Below are 15,650 nucleotides of genomic sequence, written 5' to 3'. Positions count from 1 at the left end.
CTTCCAAATGCAAACCCACGTGCAAGATAACTAATTGTTCTGAACTCAGTGCTCTGATTTAATAATGAAAAACTTGCAATATTTGGCATGCTATTTAGCCTATATGCGTGTGTCTGTGTGTGTTTCTTTATTTCTCTTTCTCTCCACACACACACACACACACACACACACACACAGAGTATACATACACATGCACACTCAGACAAATTTCAAAGTAGGCATGATGAACCAAATTATTTATTTTTAATCAGGTGTGTTTACTGGGAAGTTTAATCATGATCTTTTCCTAGATAGCAAGCCAGAATCTGTTTTTGCCATTTTTAACCGACAGATACGTTCCATGTAACTGGTAGACATTAGAATAAAAATCTTTCTAATCACATCCTCCAATAGCTGTTGAATGTTCTTTCTCTGAAGGCTAAATGAGAGCAGCTGGGAAAACCCAGCCAGATCGGCGGGGTATAAATTATTATTATTATTATTATTATTATTATTATTATTATTATTATTATTATTTCATAGACCTTATGGAGAGGATCCTGAAAATCACTTCTGTCTGGTAGCATTTTAGGCAAGGACTATAACATTTGTAAGCAGCACTGCTTGCACTGACCTGATTGTATAGAGAACAACTACCACAGGCACACTCCCCCCCTCCCCAAACACCCAGTGCTTTTTTCTGGGATTACTCAAGGATACACAGCAGCAGCACCTTTTTTTCTAGAAGGAAAGTACTGCAAACACCCATCAGCTTATTAGCAGCGATGGTGTGCAGGTTCTTCACATAACTGGAGTGGTGTACCCATGGATGAGAAGTTTTTTTTTTTTTTACAAAACCTGCAGCCTTCTCCTAGAGCACAGTCATATAGGAGCACACTTTGGTTTCTTTTTAGCTTTCATGTGAAAAGTGTAAAAAAAACATGAAGTGGTCTGGTGTCTAAGTCCCATAGTATCATACCTCAGCTTTGGGCTCATGTTCAACCACCTCCCCTTCTGTATGTCTTATTTCCTCTTCCTCATTTGAGAAAAGCCATAAGCTCTCTTCAAGGCTAAAGTGTCCTGCACTGCCCCATCCTCCCCACTCCCCACCTTCACATGACAAGGCAGGGTTGGTTATCTTGTATGCCTAACAGAGCTATAATTGAGATGTTTTGTCCAAAATAATAAGCTTTGGTTTGCGCTTGCTCTGCAACCCCAAAACAGTATACAGTGGTACCTCGGGTTACATACACTTCAGGTTACATACACTTCAGGTTACACACTACGCTAACCCAGAAATAGTGCTTCAGGTTAAGAACTTTGCTTCAGGATAAGAACAGAAATTGGGCTCTGGCGGTGCGGCAGCAGCAGGAGGCCCCATTAGCTAAAGTGGTGCTTCAGGTTAAGAACAGTTTCAGGTTAAGAACGGACCTCCGGAACAAATTCAGTACTTAACCTGAGGTACCACTGTACTGGGATGTGATCCTGGTTTGCAGCGGAGTTGCAAACCATAGTTTGTTGTCTTGAATGAAATTTTGAATTCTACCTTTTAGTAGTGACTTTCTCTCCTTGAACAAATAACCCATACCCTAGCCCTTACCATTAGAACTGCCATATCTGCCTGAAACACTGACACAAGCTCTTTGCATTGCAAGCCTGGCTACAGTCTGTCCTGTTTTTAGCAATTATTTGCTAAGCAAATTTTGGAATTGATCTGTATTTCTCCAACCACATAACAATGATACCTTCTGAGGTGCTACCGAAATGCAAAATATCTCTGTCTCTGAAGACAACACTATGTAAAACAATTTTGTTGATCCCCTTTTAAAAAAAATCATTTTCATAGCAATGGTTGGAGTAATACATAACAAATTTGTGCTTTCCTTAGTGATTGAAAGGCAGAGGCAGATGACCTCTGCTGTGGCTTTTGCCAGGATCCAGAAAGCCCATTTACATGTTGCCAAAGAACTGAATGCACACAGCAGGGTTTTTGTTTTTTGTAAAACCGACAGATGAGTGATTTAGTTTTTTCAAAAGAGGTCTGCAGGATGGCTTGCTAGCCTGGTTTGGAGAAAAGCTTTTGCTGCAAGCTGGAATGGAGTGTGTGTGTGTCCTCTTGCAAACTCTGGAAAAAAATGTGTGAATGGGCCTTTTTTGTATTTTTTCCTCTTCCCTCAGTATTTGCAGATTGGGGGTCTTTCTCAGCCTCACTTGCAGATGCTGCGGATTAAATCTGGGGCTGTCTGCTGTAGGCCTGGACGACATATCAATATATCACCCAGGACCAGTATGAGGAGCAGACCGCGATGTCAGCTTCACTCAGTGGTATATCGCTGGTGGAACTGCCACCGCTCCTGAGTCCCCCTGCTAGTGACTTCCTCCTGTGAGCATTGCTAGCTGAGAAAAAAGCTGTATCGACAAGGCGCCGATACATCTTGTTCCTCCCTCTGCATCTTTAAACTGCTTGGCTGAGGAGTGTGTGGTTGCCATTCCCCTCAGCCGAGCAGTTAAAGGATCCCCCAGCCTAGCACCCCAGCAGAGCTTACTCGGCACTGGGGTGAAATGCCTCAGCTTCTGCAGTGAGAGCTGTGGCAATTTCACACGGCGCTTCACAGGCTGAGACCAATGTAGATTGTTTTTTCAACATTGGGGTATATCGCCAGACCGTGATGTTTGGCTGGTGATATGCTGTGATCTTGAAAAGCTGACATCGCTCAGCCCTAGTGTGCTCTAGTGCTGAGCCACAGCTCTTTGATTCCCCAGTACAGTGGTACCTCAGGTTACGGACGCTTAAGGTTACAGACTCCGCTAACCCAGAAATAGTACCTCAGGTTAACAACTTTGCTTCAGGATGAGAACAGAAATTGTGTGGCAGCAGCACAGCGGCAGCGGGAGGCCCCATTAGCTAAAGTGGTACCTCAGGTTAAGAACAGTTTCAGGTTAAGAACAGACCTCCAGAACAAATTAAGTTCTTAACCCGAGGTACCACTGTAATATGGTTTGCAGTTTGCTGCAAGGAGGAAAATTAAGGTACAGAGAACAAACACTAAAAATGAAAAAAAAAAGGCACCTACTGCTTCCCAAAACGGATCTGTTAATTGGCCTTCTAACCATATTGTTCAGACCACAACTTCTCTGTCATTACAGGGAAGTGGTGTACTTTTAATGCCTTGGGGTAGGGGGTGGGAATCAGGATTTGACTAGTTCTGATTTCTTTTTGAATAGTATAAAGAACCGTGTGGCATCACAAATCTTCCTTTCAGTACCTGAAATATTTTCCCAATAAAATGTAAAGAAGAGAAGACAGGATTATAGTCATTAGGGCTCCTATAGCTTGTAAAAAGGTTTTCTTAACTATTTTCATTTTTGCAGGAAATGGTAGACTGCAGCATCTTTTATTACTGGCTAAGATGCATGAATGGAAAGGCTGGAAATCTGGCATTTCAGAGAAAATATTTTTTGGGTAACCTGAACATATAAGCACAGATTCATACACACTTAATTAGGTAATCCACACTTATACTATACTGATTTTCCCATGAACTGGCCCTGCCCAATATACGTATAGTACTGCAGGATCTGTTCTACGCCAGAGTTAGGGAACCTGTGGCCTTTCAGATGTTGTTGGGCTCCTAATTCCCATCAGTTGCAACCATTATGCCTAATGGTCAGGGATGACAGTCAGTGGAGACCAGGGCTGGGGAATGGAAGCACACTCCCAGTCTAAAAGAGCTTTCCCATCCCAACACCTGTAGTTTGTTAGGGATCCTGAGAGTTCTTAGGAAACCCCGTTCCCCCTCATAGCTAGAATTTTAAGAGTAGTTTGGAATCAATCCCTCTTCCTAGGGAACTCTGGGAATTGTATCTCTGTGAGAGGAATAGGGGTTTCTTCTCAGCACTCTTAACAAACTATACTTCCCAGAATTTTTTTTTGGGGGGGGGGTATGAATGCTTCAAGTGGTCTGCTACAGTTTCCCCGGTTTTCTCTCCCTTCAAAAGCTTTTTTAAATGATCTGCAGTAAAGTCAGCTCCTTGTTTTAAAATTTCACATTTCATTGCTACCCAAATCAGAGGATGGCCTGCATTTCAAAGGCTCTGAAAGTTACTCCCAAGCCTACTTTTGCTCCAAATGATAGCGTTTAAGCAATGGGTTAACACATGGCAGTGGATGCTAATTAGCAGGTGTTTCAGGGTGTGACAATCTGTTGACATTTATTAGGGTTCAGTTGTGTCTGTTCCCAGTGTTCTGTTTAAACATGCACCTACACTGAGTAGGCTGCATAACCCTGTTTTCCCCACCCTGTGTGTCAGGTAGAGATTTCTTCAGCGTGGTGTGGACACAGACAGGGTAATGTTGATCAAACACTTCATAGAGGCAGATCCCAAAGCTTGGATACGGGATTGCATTTTGAAGAGCATGTTGTCTCCAGTTTGTCTGGGAATCTGGAAGGATACTCTTCATCTAGTCTTGTGGCATAATTAGGGTAAGGAACTCTGCCAGAGCTGATATTAATAGGAAGATATAAAATTGTAATACTTTATTCATCACTCAGGTGTTTAATGTAGGTGATTGTGACTCTGTACCAAAGCAGCTTCGAAAAAGGGGGAAAGGGAATGAGAGAGAGGCAAAACAACAACAGTTGAATTATAACTTGCTCTTATATCAGCCTAATTAGTTTGAATGCATTTTGTCAGGCATAGGAGGTGTCCAGAAAAAGCCGTAGCCTTAACCCATGCTGTGGAAAAGGTTTATTTTGAAGTACATGGCAGGTGGACTCCTGGGAGTTAAAATATAGACAGTGCAGGTGGGGGGGGGGAGAATTTTTTAATACATGAACAGTTGAAGCACTTAGATGTGGTAAGCCTGACGGTCCACGAGAAATTTGCAGAATGAAGTTGGTTTTATGGGTAATGAGCAAGAGCGGGTGTTGCACGTGTTTATACAGCATGGGAAAAGACAGGGCTGCTATACGTCCGGATTTCCCCAGACATTAGCGGGATTTCAAAGGCGGAATTGACATCCAGGGGGAATTTCTGAAAAGCGGTGCTTTGTCCAGACTCTTAGGCAAGTCAGTTTTGGGGTCTTCCTTTAAAAAGATCAACAACTTTCAGGGTGTCCTAGTTTTTACTTTTTGAAATATGGCAACTCTAGAAAAGACATAGTACACTGTACACTTGGGGACAGCAGATAGCAGCCAGCAGATCAGAGCAGTGCTGTTGCGTGCAAAACTGTATAGCCCAGGTAGTAAAAACACTGCATTTTAGCTAGGATTAATGTGGCAAGAAAGGCAAAGGGGTTTGGTCCCTCAGTACACACGAAGGCTTCTACCACTCAACTTCGCTGGCCGTTTAATAGGATGAGCGAGAGTCTGGAAAGGCCTGTTCTCAAAATACTGCGGGCATGAGCAAACAAGTCATTGTTTTGCCTTCAAGGGCTATCGGCAAGGGTGTTGTCAGTCAAACTCTCTACTGTGAACCTACCCCAACTGGTATGTGTCACTCGTTATTTTAGAACATGCTCAGACTATAGTATGTCATCTCTATGAATCACCTCCCTTTGTCAGACTTGAACTGTAGGCATGTCTGCTGGGCTTACAGCTGATTCTCACCAGAGAGGAAAGGTAAGCTAATTACCTTTCTGAAATGCATGGCCAAGGAAAGAGCTATTTGTCTCCACCAGAACATTTAGCTTTTGCATGGGCCTAAATAGGACGCGGGTGGCTTTGTGGTCTAAACCACTGAGCCTAGGGCTTGCCGATTGGAAGGTTGGCAGTTCGAATCCCCGCAACGGGGTGAGCTCCTGTTGCTCGGTCCCTGCTCCTGCCAACCTAGCAGTTTGAAAGCACATCAAAGTGCAAGTAGATAAATAGGTACCGCTCTGGCGGGAAGGTAAACGGCGTTTCCGTGCACTGCTCTGGTTTGCCAGAAGTGGCTTAGTCATGCTGGCCACATGACCCAGAAGCTGTACGTCGGCTCCCTCGGCCAATAGAGCGAGATGAGTGCCTCAACCCCAGAGTCGTCCGTGACTGGACCTAACAGTCAGGGGACCCTTTACCCTTTAACTTTAAATAGTATCAAGCTCTGTGTCAGCATAAAATACATGCAAGATATACTACTGAACCTGTAGCTTTGCAGTCATTCTCTTTGCACCTGTTGACATTTATTTTTGGTATGCCTTTTACCCCTTAATGTTGAAAGGTCAGATTCTCTATGTTTTCCTTCATCCGTTAATTAAAAATGAGCCAAAGGTCAAATTGACATGACTCCCTTTGTTAGCTGTGTGGTGTTGTTTTTTGAAGCACTCTCCGGAGGAAGATCACATCAGTTTATATAGGAATCTTGGGTAGCACAAGACTCTAATAATGACTTTACAAAATGGTAAGGCCAGTTGGATATCATATTGCTGTTTGTTGTGACAAAATGCAAATGAAGAGCATGCTGACAGCAAAAAGGCGTTTTTCCCTTTTTTAATTCAAAGCCAATTTTAAATGGACCTGCTGTAATTTGTTCTCTACCAGTTGCAGTTGGTGGGAATATCTCTCCTCTTAGGAGTGTGTGCCTACACTTGCTTAGCTGCTAGACTTTGCTTTTGATTTGGAATAGATAGGACTTCTCCATGGAACTGCAGTGTCGGCAATGCTTGTGTTTCTGGATAATGAATGATACTCTTTTCCGTCTTGTGAACTTGTAAATATTTAAAGTGCCCTAGTGGCCCAGAACACAGGAGTGCGTTATAACAATTTGCATTTTACAGCCATCAGTATGACTAGTGCCTATAAATAACCGACTGTTATTGCACTTGTAAGTCCTTTTTATTAGGTTTGGCTTTCGGGGACCAGGGTTAAGTGCATACAAGGGCCGGGTAGAATTCATTATGTTTTAGCTGTTTTAATGGGGTTTTAAGTAGGTATTCTGTACATCCATTTTTTTCATTCGGATTTTGGGAAGAGAATTTTATGTTTAATTTTTAAAATCTCTAATCCAGAGTCAGGCAGCATTGGGCCTTCCAGATGTTGCTGGACTGCAACTTCCAGCACCTCTGGCCATTGGCTATGCTGGCTGAGGATGATGGGAGTTGGAGTCCCACAACATTTTCAGGGTGCCACATTGGCTACCCCTGCCCTAATCCATCAAGCTTGGTAAGGTTAGATAATAATAAAGCCTGTGATGGTTTGGGTTGTGGTCCTCCTCCTCCATCCCACCACTGCCCCTACAGCTACCTACTGAATACACCTCTGTGGTAGCAAGGCTGACTTTGATGAGGAGGATTTCTGTGTGCTGGGCTGCTCTTGTCTAGTTTGTGTCAAAGGGAAAGGAGGAGGAGGAGGTCCTTAGGGGGCTATAGGTAAAGTGTTTGCAGTGGCGTGAAAATTGAGAAATTAATGGAGAAATGTGGAACGCAAGCTGCCTGTGAATGGGATTATCATAGTACGTGTATCTGTGTATGTTCATGTGCATCTTCTTAGAACGATAAAATACTTCTTCTTTTTGCATAACCATGGCCTTACTAAACATATCTACACCAAACAGTTGGAAAATTAATCACTCATTGTTTTTGCTGCAGCTGAATAATGTAGCTTCCCCTCTGAAATAACATTCAGATTAGCCCCAGGAAAATTCTAAGAATACCATGAGTTGTATATCCAACTTTATGTGTCTAAAGTTCCACTCATGCCCTGGGACTTCCCCTTCGTCTCATTTCCTTGAGCGCCCTCAGAATCTGTCTCCTGGGTCTTCCAATCCTCTAGGGCATATTTTGAGAGTGTGGGTTGGCTGCAGGGGAGAGAAGATGAAGTTTTCTTGAGCAAGTGGCAGTCTGTACTAACAGAACAACAACATTGGATCTGACCCCAATGCTTTAGCTTCTGTTGTAGATTTTGTTCAGAAATATGAGGTTTATTATTCAGTGTCTTCGTTAGTAATATTTCACAATCAGTGTTGTTCATTTTCCCAACCTGAATTTAAACTAATGTTTGTGCTGGGCTTTCTTTTATTGGTTGAGTGAAGCAAGGCCTTTGATTTAACTTGACCATTTGACATCCAGAGTCATCACATGTCAAAGTGCATGGTTATGCACGATAGAAAGGGCATTGATTAAGGCTGCAATCGGTGCATGCTTACCTGTGAACAACCCCCATTAAACACCATGGAGCTTCCTTCCAGATAGAATTGTGCTGTGATTCATTTTGCAAGCACCATTAATTATGTTAAAAGTCAAATCTACCCATTTATATGCATTGCTGACTTGTCCCCTGCAAAATTGTTTGTTATCTTGTTGTTGTGAGCTGCCATCACAACCGCTTGTTACTGGTGTGGGAATAAACCATACAATGTGGAAAGAGTTGCATGATGAGCCAGTACACAAAGGTTGCTGAATGGAGTAGCCATAACACAGAGATTGTTTCAAGTAGCAATAATGTATGATGGTAATATTGGAAAATCTCAGTGTAGTGTTTTTATGGCAGATTTGTGTAGTTGTATTCTCAGTACTGAAACCCCAAAGTTCCACTTAACATTCCAAGTAATTTATCATGTCAGTTGGATAAGGATTTTCCCGGGTTTCCTTACAGTCTCCCGAATCAGCTGCATTTCAGAATGAAGTTAGGGAAAGCTCCTGTGTGAATTAATCACACAGTATTTCAGAGGAAGACAGTGGAAAATATCTAAAAATTGCTTATCTGTGCTGCTGTTTTGATAATCATTGCATCTCACTCATGTGCCTAATAGTTGCACAACCAAATTCCAAATTCATTCTTCCATGTGTACTAAAAACTATTGCCTGTAAGGTGAGATTCTCCCAAACAGAAGGAGTAGTATGTGTGGTTGTATTCATATCTCTTTGACTTACATGTAGTTCAGAGGAACTCACATACAGTGTGGTTGTGTACATATATAGCTTGGATGCACACAAAACCTGGATTCAGATCCATCCTCTTGTAGCAGCAGAGTTGGATAATGCACACCACATGAACAGAAGAAACAAACCAGCACAACTGGTTGATGTTGTATTGTAGGGCTCTGCTATAGAGATGATGGATTGTGTGATATGCTTGGGACAGTAGCTGGAAGCATGTTGTGTTCAGTGGGTTTTTAATACAAGATGGTAATTACATAACTGTTCACTGCATAGTTCCACAAACTGAAACTGCTACATGTACTGTTCTAGGCTTAGGTTGATAAAGGGATGGAAAATGTTCGAAATCCTGGTATGATTTTTCAAGGTCCTCCATTATGTAGGTCTAGGTGATGTATCTCAGGTGCAGGAGATGCCTTTTGAAGATAGAAGCTGAGGAAGTACTGCTTGAAGTCAGCCATGAATATTGCAAAGTGAGTCTGCCATACCATTGCATACCATTGCAAAGTGAGTCTGCATGGTAGTGTCACCAACCTGAATAGATCTCCTCAAGGGAAACAATGGGTAGAGATGAGAAAATGGCAAAACTTGGTGGTCAGATGAATTATGGCATCATCAGAGATAAAATTTCTTGAAGGCTTCCATTTTGTGGGGAATGTTGGTGCATAGAATTCATGGCTGCCTAAATAGTATTCACCAGGGTACTGTCGCTAGACTAATAGCTTCCTAAGGAAGATAGTGGTATCTCATAAATAGAATTGCCTATTTGGGGGTGAGTTTGGGGTGGTAGTTGGAAGGCCTCTGATTTGGTCCACAGTCATACCTCAGAAGTTGAAGGAATCCGTTCTAGAAGTCCGTTCGACTTCCAAAATGTTCGGGAACCAAGGCGTGGCTTCTGATTGACTGCAGGAAGCTCCTGCAGCCAATCAGAAGCCACGACGGACGTTTGGGTTCCAAAGAAAATTTGCAAACCGGAACAATCACTTCTGGGTTTGCAGCATTTGGGAGCCAAAACGTTCATCTCGCAAGGCGTTCCACTTCTGAGGTACGACTGTATTGGGGTTTGTCTAAAGATTTATTTCTGTATATCGTTAGGAAATAGTGAAGTTGGTTACAAAGTTCTTTTCCATATTCCCCAGCAGGTCCTCCAGATGGTGATGACCTGTAAAATGTGGTGTTGGAGAGTTGCCTCTCACCTTCCCATGCATAGTCCCAATATGTTCATGATGACCACAGTCCTCCTTTGCCAGACTCATGTTTATGATGGCAGAATTGTTTCTCAGGCTCTATGTGGAGTCATATTCTGCATGACTGAGGGAATATAATAAGTAATGCTATTTTCCAAACAACCCTTGGTAAATAAAACATACAGTAAAAAAATAAGAATTCTTGTCTGGTGTTCTGACCATCCAGCACTTTCTGTGCAGGGCTGTTCTTCCTGGAGTACTAAGACCATGGCTCTGTATTGGTGCACTGTTCAGTGACGTGATGGAAGTATTCTTTGAGTCTTAGAAACAAACCTCCAGGTCAACCTAGAACTTTTTGGTATGTGTGGATCTAGTGAGGAAGAAGAACATTTCCCAAGATAGAACATTATGCAATATGTGGGAGGGAGTGGAGGAGTAGGAACAGGAAGTGCAAGTGACTCGCTGCCTTTTTTTTTTGTATTCTTCTTCTTTGTATGTTCCAAAACAGAAGCTTCACATCACTTCTCCCACACTCCCTGCAGTGAGAAGCACAAGCTCTCAATGTGAGAACAGTTTGCATGGGGACAGATTTCCTCTAAAGTGCTTCAAGGATTATAGCTGTAGGGTTATTGTGGGAATGAATGGGGCTATGGCTATGTCATTCACTCAAGTGTGTATTGGAGACTAGAGATCCTAGACTGAACCTCTGGGCATGCCATTCATTCTGCCATGGTTTGGCAGGAACATCACAACCCCTAATCCAACTCCTCAGGCAGGAGCAGCCCACCTCCTCTTTGTTTTGACTTTTCCTAGAGATTACTTGGCTTCAGTCTGTTGCTCATGGGGCACATGTGTGAAAGCAGCTGAAGTGCCATTCCAAGCGTTTAGCCTTTCTTTTGGGTTGCTGTGTTTTTCAGTGACTGGCTAAACCCGCTGTTACAGGCATCCCTATTCAAGAGACCCTGCTGGGGTGGTGTTTGTGAGTATTTAGATTTGAGGAAGTTGAAGATCCCAACAGCCTGCTCTCTTCTGCATGTGAAAAATGCAAAAGCAAAGCCTTAGACTTGACTACAGAGAGGGGGAGGAGAGGGGGATGAGAGAGAACCTTTTAAACACACCCAAATGACCCATCTCTACTTAGCATGAAACTTAGCAAGTTACACCCACATTCTGAGCCAGAAGCGGAATGAAAGACTCACGCTTCCTCATTTTTTGTTGCTGGCTGGATCTGAGTGCTTTGTGAAATGAGACCAGAGGATATGTTGGTGCTACTGATTAAGGGTAAGTGGTTACCTTTGTAAAAAGAAACTCTGATAATTCTCCTGCTGGATATACTTTATAGCTCTTTTTTTTACTCCCTCCCTCCCTCTGTGTTTGTGTGTGTGGTGTTGGACAGAATTATAACCTGCATGGTTCTTTCCTCTGTGCTGAAAAGTAGGCATATCTCCCTCCTTCATGTACAATTAAAAGGTGCATTCTTTCCGAAGCATTTATCCCTCTTTGCAGGGCAGCAGCAGGAAAAGGCACATGGTTTTTGAATGTTAAGAAGTGCTGGATTTAGTAGCAGTATTTCCTGAGAGAAAGAGAGGCATCTCATGTTACTCATTAAAGATGCACCTTTTCCCGAAGCTGTCTGGTTCCATAATTACCAGTTACCTTCTCTAGAACAGTTTAAAGCCGTCTTGTGAAAATTTCCAGTATCACTCATGATCCTGTTACGAGTAGTGAAACCTTGAAAACCGGGAAGGTTGTTTCTACAGCATTTACACATGTAACGAAGGGCTCTGGTCTGCTGCTGTTGGACTTTCAAACTATTTCTGAATGCTGCAGTGCATTCTGCAGGGCTACTCTGAACTTTATTAAGGCAACCCCTAACTTTTGGGTTAAGGCAACACAGCCTTTTTGTAGTATGATTGTTTGTATGAGATATTGAAGCAGTGGTTCCCAAACTTTTTTGGGGCCGCTGCCCTCTTGGTTCCATAAATTCACCCCTGTGCCCCTTTCCCTGCCTATAAAAAGCATTCAGGTTAGCAGTTTGCATTTAGTTACTTTTTTATTTATAAAATTTGTATACCGCCTTATATCCATAGTTCTCAGGGCAGCTCACAACATAAAATTCCCATATAGAAAACACAAAATGCATAATAAAAATAAGAACAGAAACAAACCAATAACCCTCCCCCTGCCCTTCCACAGCACAATTTAGATTGACTTGATGTCAATCAGCCCAAGGCCAGGTTGAAGGGGAATGTTTTTTTGTCTGGCACCTAAAGGCATATAATGAAGGCACCAATTGAACCTCCCTGGGGAGAGCATTCCACAAGCAGGGAGCCAATGCAGAGAAGTCCCGTTTGTAAAGTGATACAAAAAGAAGGAAAAAGGAAAAAGAACAAAACACAGAACTGTGTAAAGGGGAGGGGGAAACATTATAGGAATATATGCAAAAAATACCCTAACCCACACATCTTTTTATAAATTATATATTATTATCCTAATTCTAATAGAAATATTAATAGTCTACTACATTTTGTATTAATACTACATTTTGTATTAATACCACATTTTGTATAGGGACGCTGGTGGCGCTGTGGTCTAAACCACAGAGCCTAGGGCTTGCCGATCAGAAGGTCGGCGGTTCGAATCCCCACGACGGGGTGAGCTCCCGTTGATCGGTCCCAGCTCCTGCCAACCTAGCAGTTTGAAAGCACGTCAGGTGGAAGTAGATAAATAGGTACTGTTCCGGTGGGAAGGTAAACAGCGTTTCCATGCGCTGCTCTGGTTCGCCAGAAGCAGCTTAGTCATGCTGGCCACATTTGTCTGCGGACAAATGCCGGCTCCCTTGGCCAGTAAAGTGAGATGAGCGCTGCAAACCCAGAGTCGTCCGCTACTGGACCTAATGGTCGGGGGTACCTTTACCTTTACATTTTGTATACATTTGTTCCAAATATTGTTGTATTTATCCAAGCAGAGTCTATGTCTGTAAGCAGTCCGTTCATAGGTTGCAAGTGTTATCCTATTATCAATCCATTGATTAAAGGAGATAATATCTTTACTCTTCCAGTTCATCAATATCAGCCTCTTGGCTACCATTAGAACACATAAAATCAATTTTTGTTGTCCAGTTGTTAATTTCCATATGGTAGGTATATTGTTCAGAAGAATATTCTCTGCTGATAATTGTGTGATATTATATAGCTAGAGATTAGCTGGATTCCAAACATCATCCATTGACGTGGTACTTTGTCATCTAGAATAATTTCTCAGGGGCAGAGACAGAAAATACATTTTCTGTACCTTAATTAAGACAGGTGATTGCTGCTTGTGACACTTCATCTGATTATCTCAAAACCCCATTGTCAAGACAGTTATTCATTTTAGAAGTGTTACATTCCTGGGCTGATCTAAAGAGGATTAACATTTTATTTTTTTTTAAAGCCTCTGAGAAATGCTTGTGTGGATGTGTCACCTCATCTTGAGCTTAAAACTGATAATTTCATTTTGAAATGCCCCGAAAATTGCTGTGGCAATTATGTGCTTAGGTATGGTAGCACCTATAAAATGCTTTATTTAGAACACTTTTCCTTACTAGTTGTTTCCTCAAAAGTACTGTGCAAATGTTATGAAAGTGACCATACATTTCATGGGGCTTGTGTAGGATGTACTCTGGGTAGGCTGTCAGGGCCATACTTTCCAGCTTTTACATATATGGAACTGACTCTTGTGATTTTCCTTTCTATGGAGTCAGTGGTAAAGTATTAATGGTACCGCATGTCTAGTATTTTAACATCCTCAGTAACACTGACTTCTGCTCGAGACAAAAATGCACTATTTTAAATATGCAAACTTGGTTTTAATATGCAGTTTTGGTTTGTTGATATGAACAGTGGTTATTTGCCCATGAGGGGATGAGGTGACAAGCTCCCAATTGTGTTCTGGAACAAACAGTCATTTTGCCAATTTATCTATATATAGGTAAAGGTAAAGGTACCCCTGCCCGTTCGGGCCAGTCTTGACAGACTCTAGGGTTGTGTGCTCATCTCACTCTATAGGCCGGGAGCCAGCGCTGTCCGCAGACACTTCCGGGTCACGTGGCCAGCGTGACAAAGCTGCATCTGGCAAGCCAGCGCAGCACACGGAACGCCGTTTACCTTCCCGCTGGTAAGCGGTCCCTATTTATCTACTTGCACCCGGGGGTGCTTTCGAACTGCTAGGTTGGCAGGCGCTGGGACCGAACGACGGGAGCACACCCCGCCGCAGGGATTCGAACCGCTGACCATGCGATTGGCAAGTCCTAGGCGCTGAGGTTTTATCCACAGCGCCACCCGCGTCCCTTATCCATATATAGCAAACCATTAATTTTGGATTGCCCAGAACATGGCTTGCCGTATTTGAACCAGAATCTGATCCAACTTTTCTAGTTATGTCTGAATTGGGCCACTGAATGGGGTGAGGTGTTAAGAGGAACAGCTCTAATCTACTTGTTTACAGAACCATATTCATTGGTTATTATCCCAGGTTGGTTATCTGGATATTGCCTAGAAGATTCCAGTGTTGTTCGGCCATCCTTTGCTATCTGTCTTGGGTCATTCACAGATTCTTCCCTGTGCACCTATTAACCTACAAGAAATAAAGGCCTGGGTCTTGTCTTTTAATCTAAGGATGGAGGCAGCATCCTCGTCCCTTGTCCTTGTTTTGAGTTGCAAACTTGCAGTTCACATCATTTGATTTTCTTCTTGACTGGTGCATCCCATATTTCATTGTTGGCTTTCATAGCAATTTGGGGCATTCCTAAACATTGACCAAGCGTCTTTCAGCACTCTTAAAATCAACAAATTAATTGTGGCAAAAGCTTTCATGGCCTAGAGTCAACTTCATCAGAAATATCCCATAAAAACCTTTTCTATAATGAATCTGTTCATTTTTATGGTGTCGCCTGGTATGTGCCACTGCTTCAATGAATGCTCAGTCTTACCCTGATGCTGTTCACCTGTGCTTTATTATGAAAACTGATCATGCAAGAAAACCTGATACAACTAGCGATAAAGCTCTCTGGGTGAAACGGCAACTCGTCAACCGCTTGCATTTTTAATCTGTTTTCGCTTTCGTAATAATAATTTGTAAATCACAGCTGAATCCAGAATTAAGCGACCACAATGCTTAAGAGCAAATGTGCAAAGGGGCTAGGCTGAACATTGTTTCCTTTTAAAGTGTACTTCCGGGCTGTTGATTGCGTAGGGGGAGGGGAGGAGTGTGCGTCTAGCATGTTCCAGTGAGTTTTATGGAACAATAATCCATTGCTAGATGAGAGGAATAAATTATTAATAGACTATAGCGTTTCAGCATTCTTGCGTGGAGATATTAAGGAGGTCAGAATACAGAGCACTGAACACAGGATTAGCAGAGTCAGGCTACAGATACTGCAGAACTGGAGGGAAAAAGTTACACAAATCCCTTAAACATTTATAAATTAATTACGGTTGGGAATGGAATTGTACTTCAGCATTACTGCATTTAGACTCAGAATGCAGCTTGCCTTTAAATATTTACTGCTGGCTATACCCCCTCAAATAAACAAATGTGAAGATTTCCCTCCTTTAGCTCAGCAGGTGTGTTCTCTTTTGGTTGTTTGG

General features: G+C 42.5%; 1 protein-coding gene across 11 annotated transcripts in view; it reads left to right on the top strand.

Annotated features, from left to right (window-relative positions):
- Nucleotides 1–15,650, top strand: part of TIAM1 (TIAM Rac1 associated GEF 1) — a 189,154-nt gene that overhangs the window by 70,792 nt on the left and 102,712 nt on the right. The window contains exon 1 of one of the 11 annotated variants that reach the window (XM_081859258.1): nucleotides 4,249–4,463. The exons of 9 other annotated variants lie outside the window; for them this stretch is intronic. The gene's annotated coding sequence lies outside the window, so the exon portion shown is untranslated. Of the gene's footprint in view, nucleotides 1–4,248; nucleotides 4,464–10,997; nucleotides 11,302–15,650 lie in introns of those variants that run through there. One more of the 11 variants, XM_081859262.1, reaches the window with a different exon arrangement.

Source organism: Podarcis erhardii (assembly GCF_964252035.2).
Source record: "Podarcis erhardii genome assembly, chromosome: 4".
In the NCBI taxonomy this organism is placed as follows: domain Eukaryota; kingdom Metazoa; phylum Chordata; class Lepidosauria; order Squamata; family Lacertidae; genus Podarcis; species Podarcis erhardii.
Note: the sequence above shows the minus strand (reverse complement) of the source record. Positions and strands in the feature narration are given on the sequence as shown.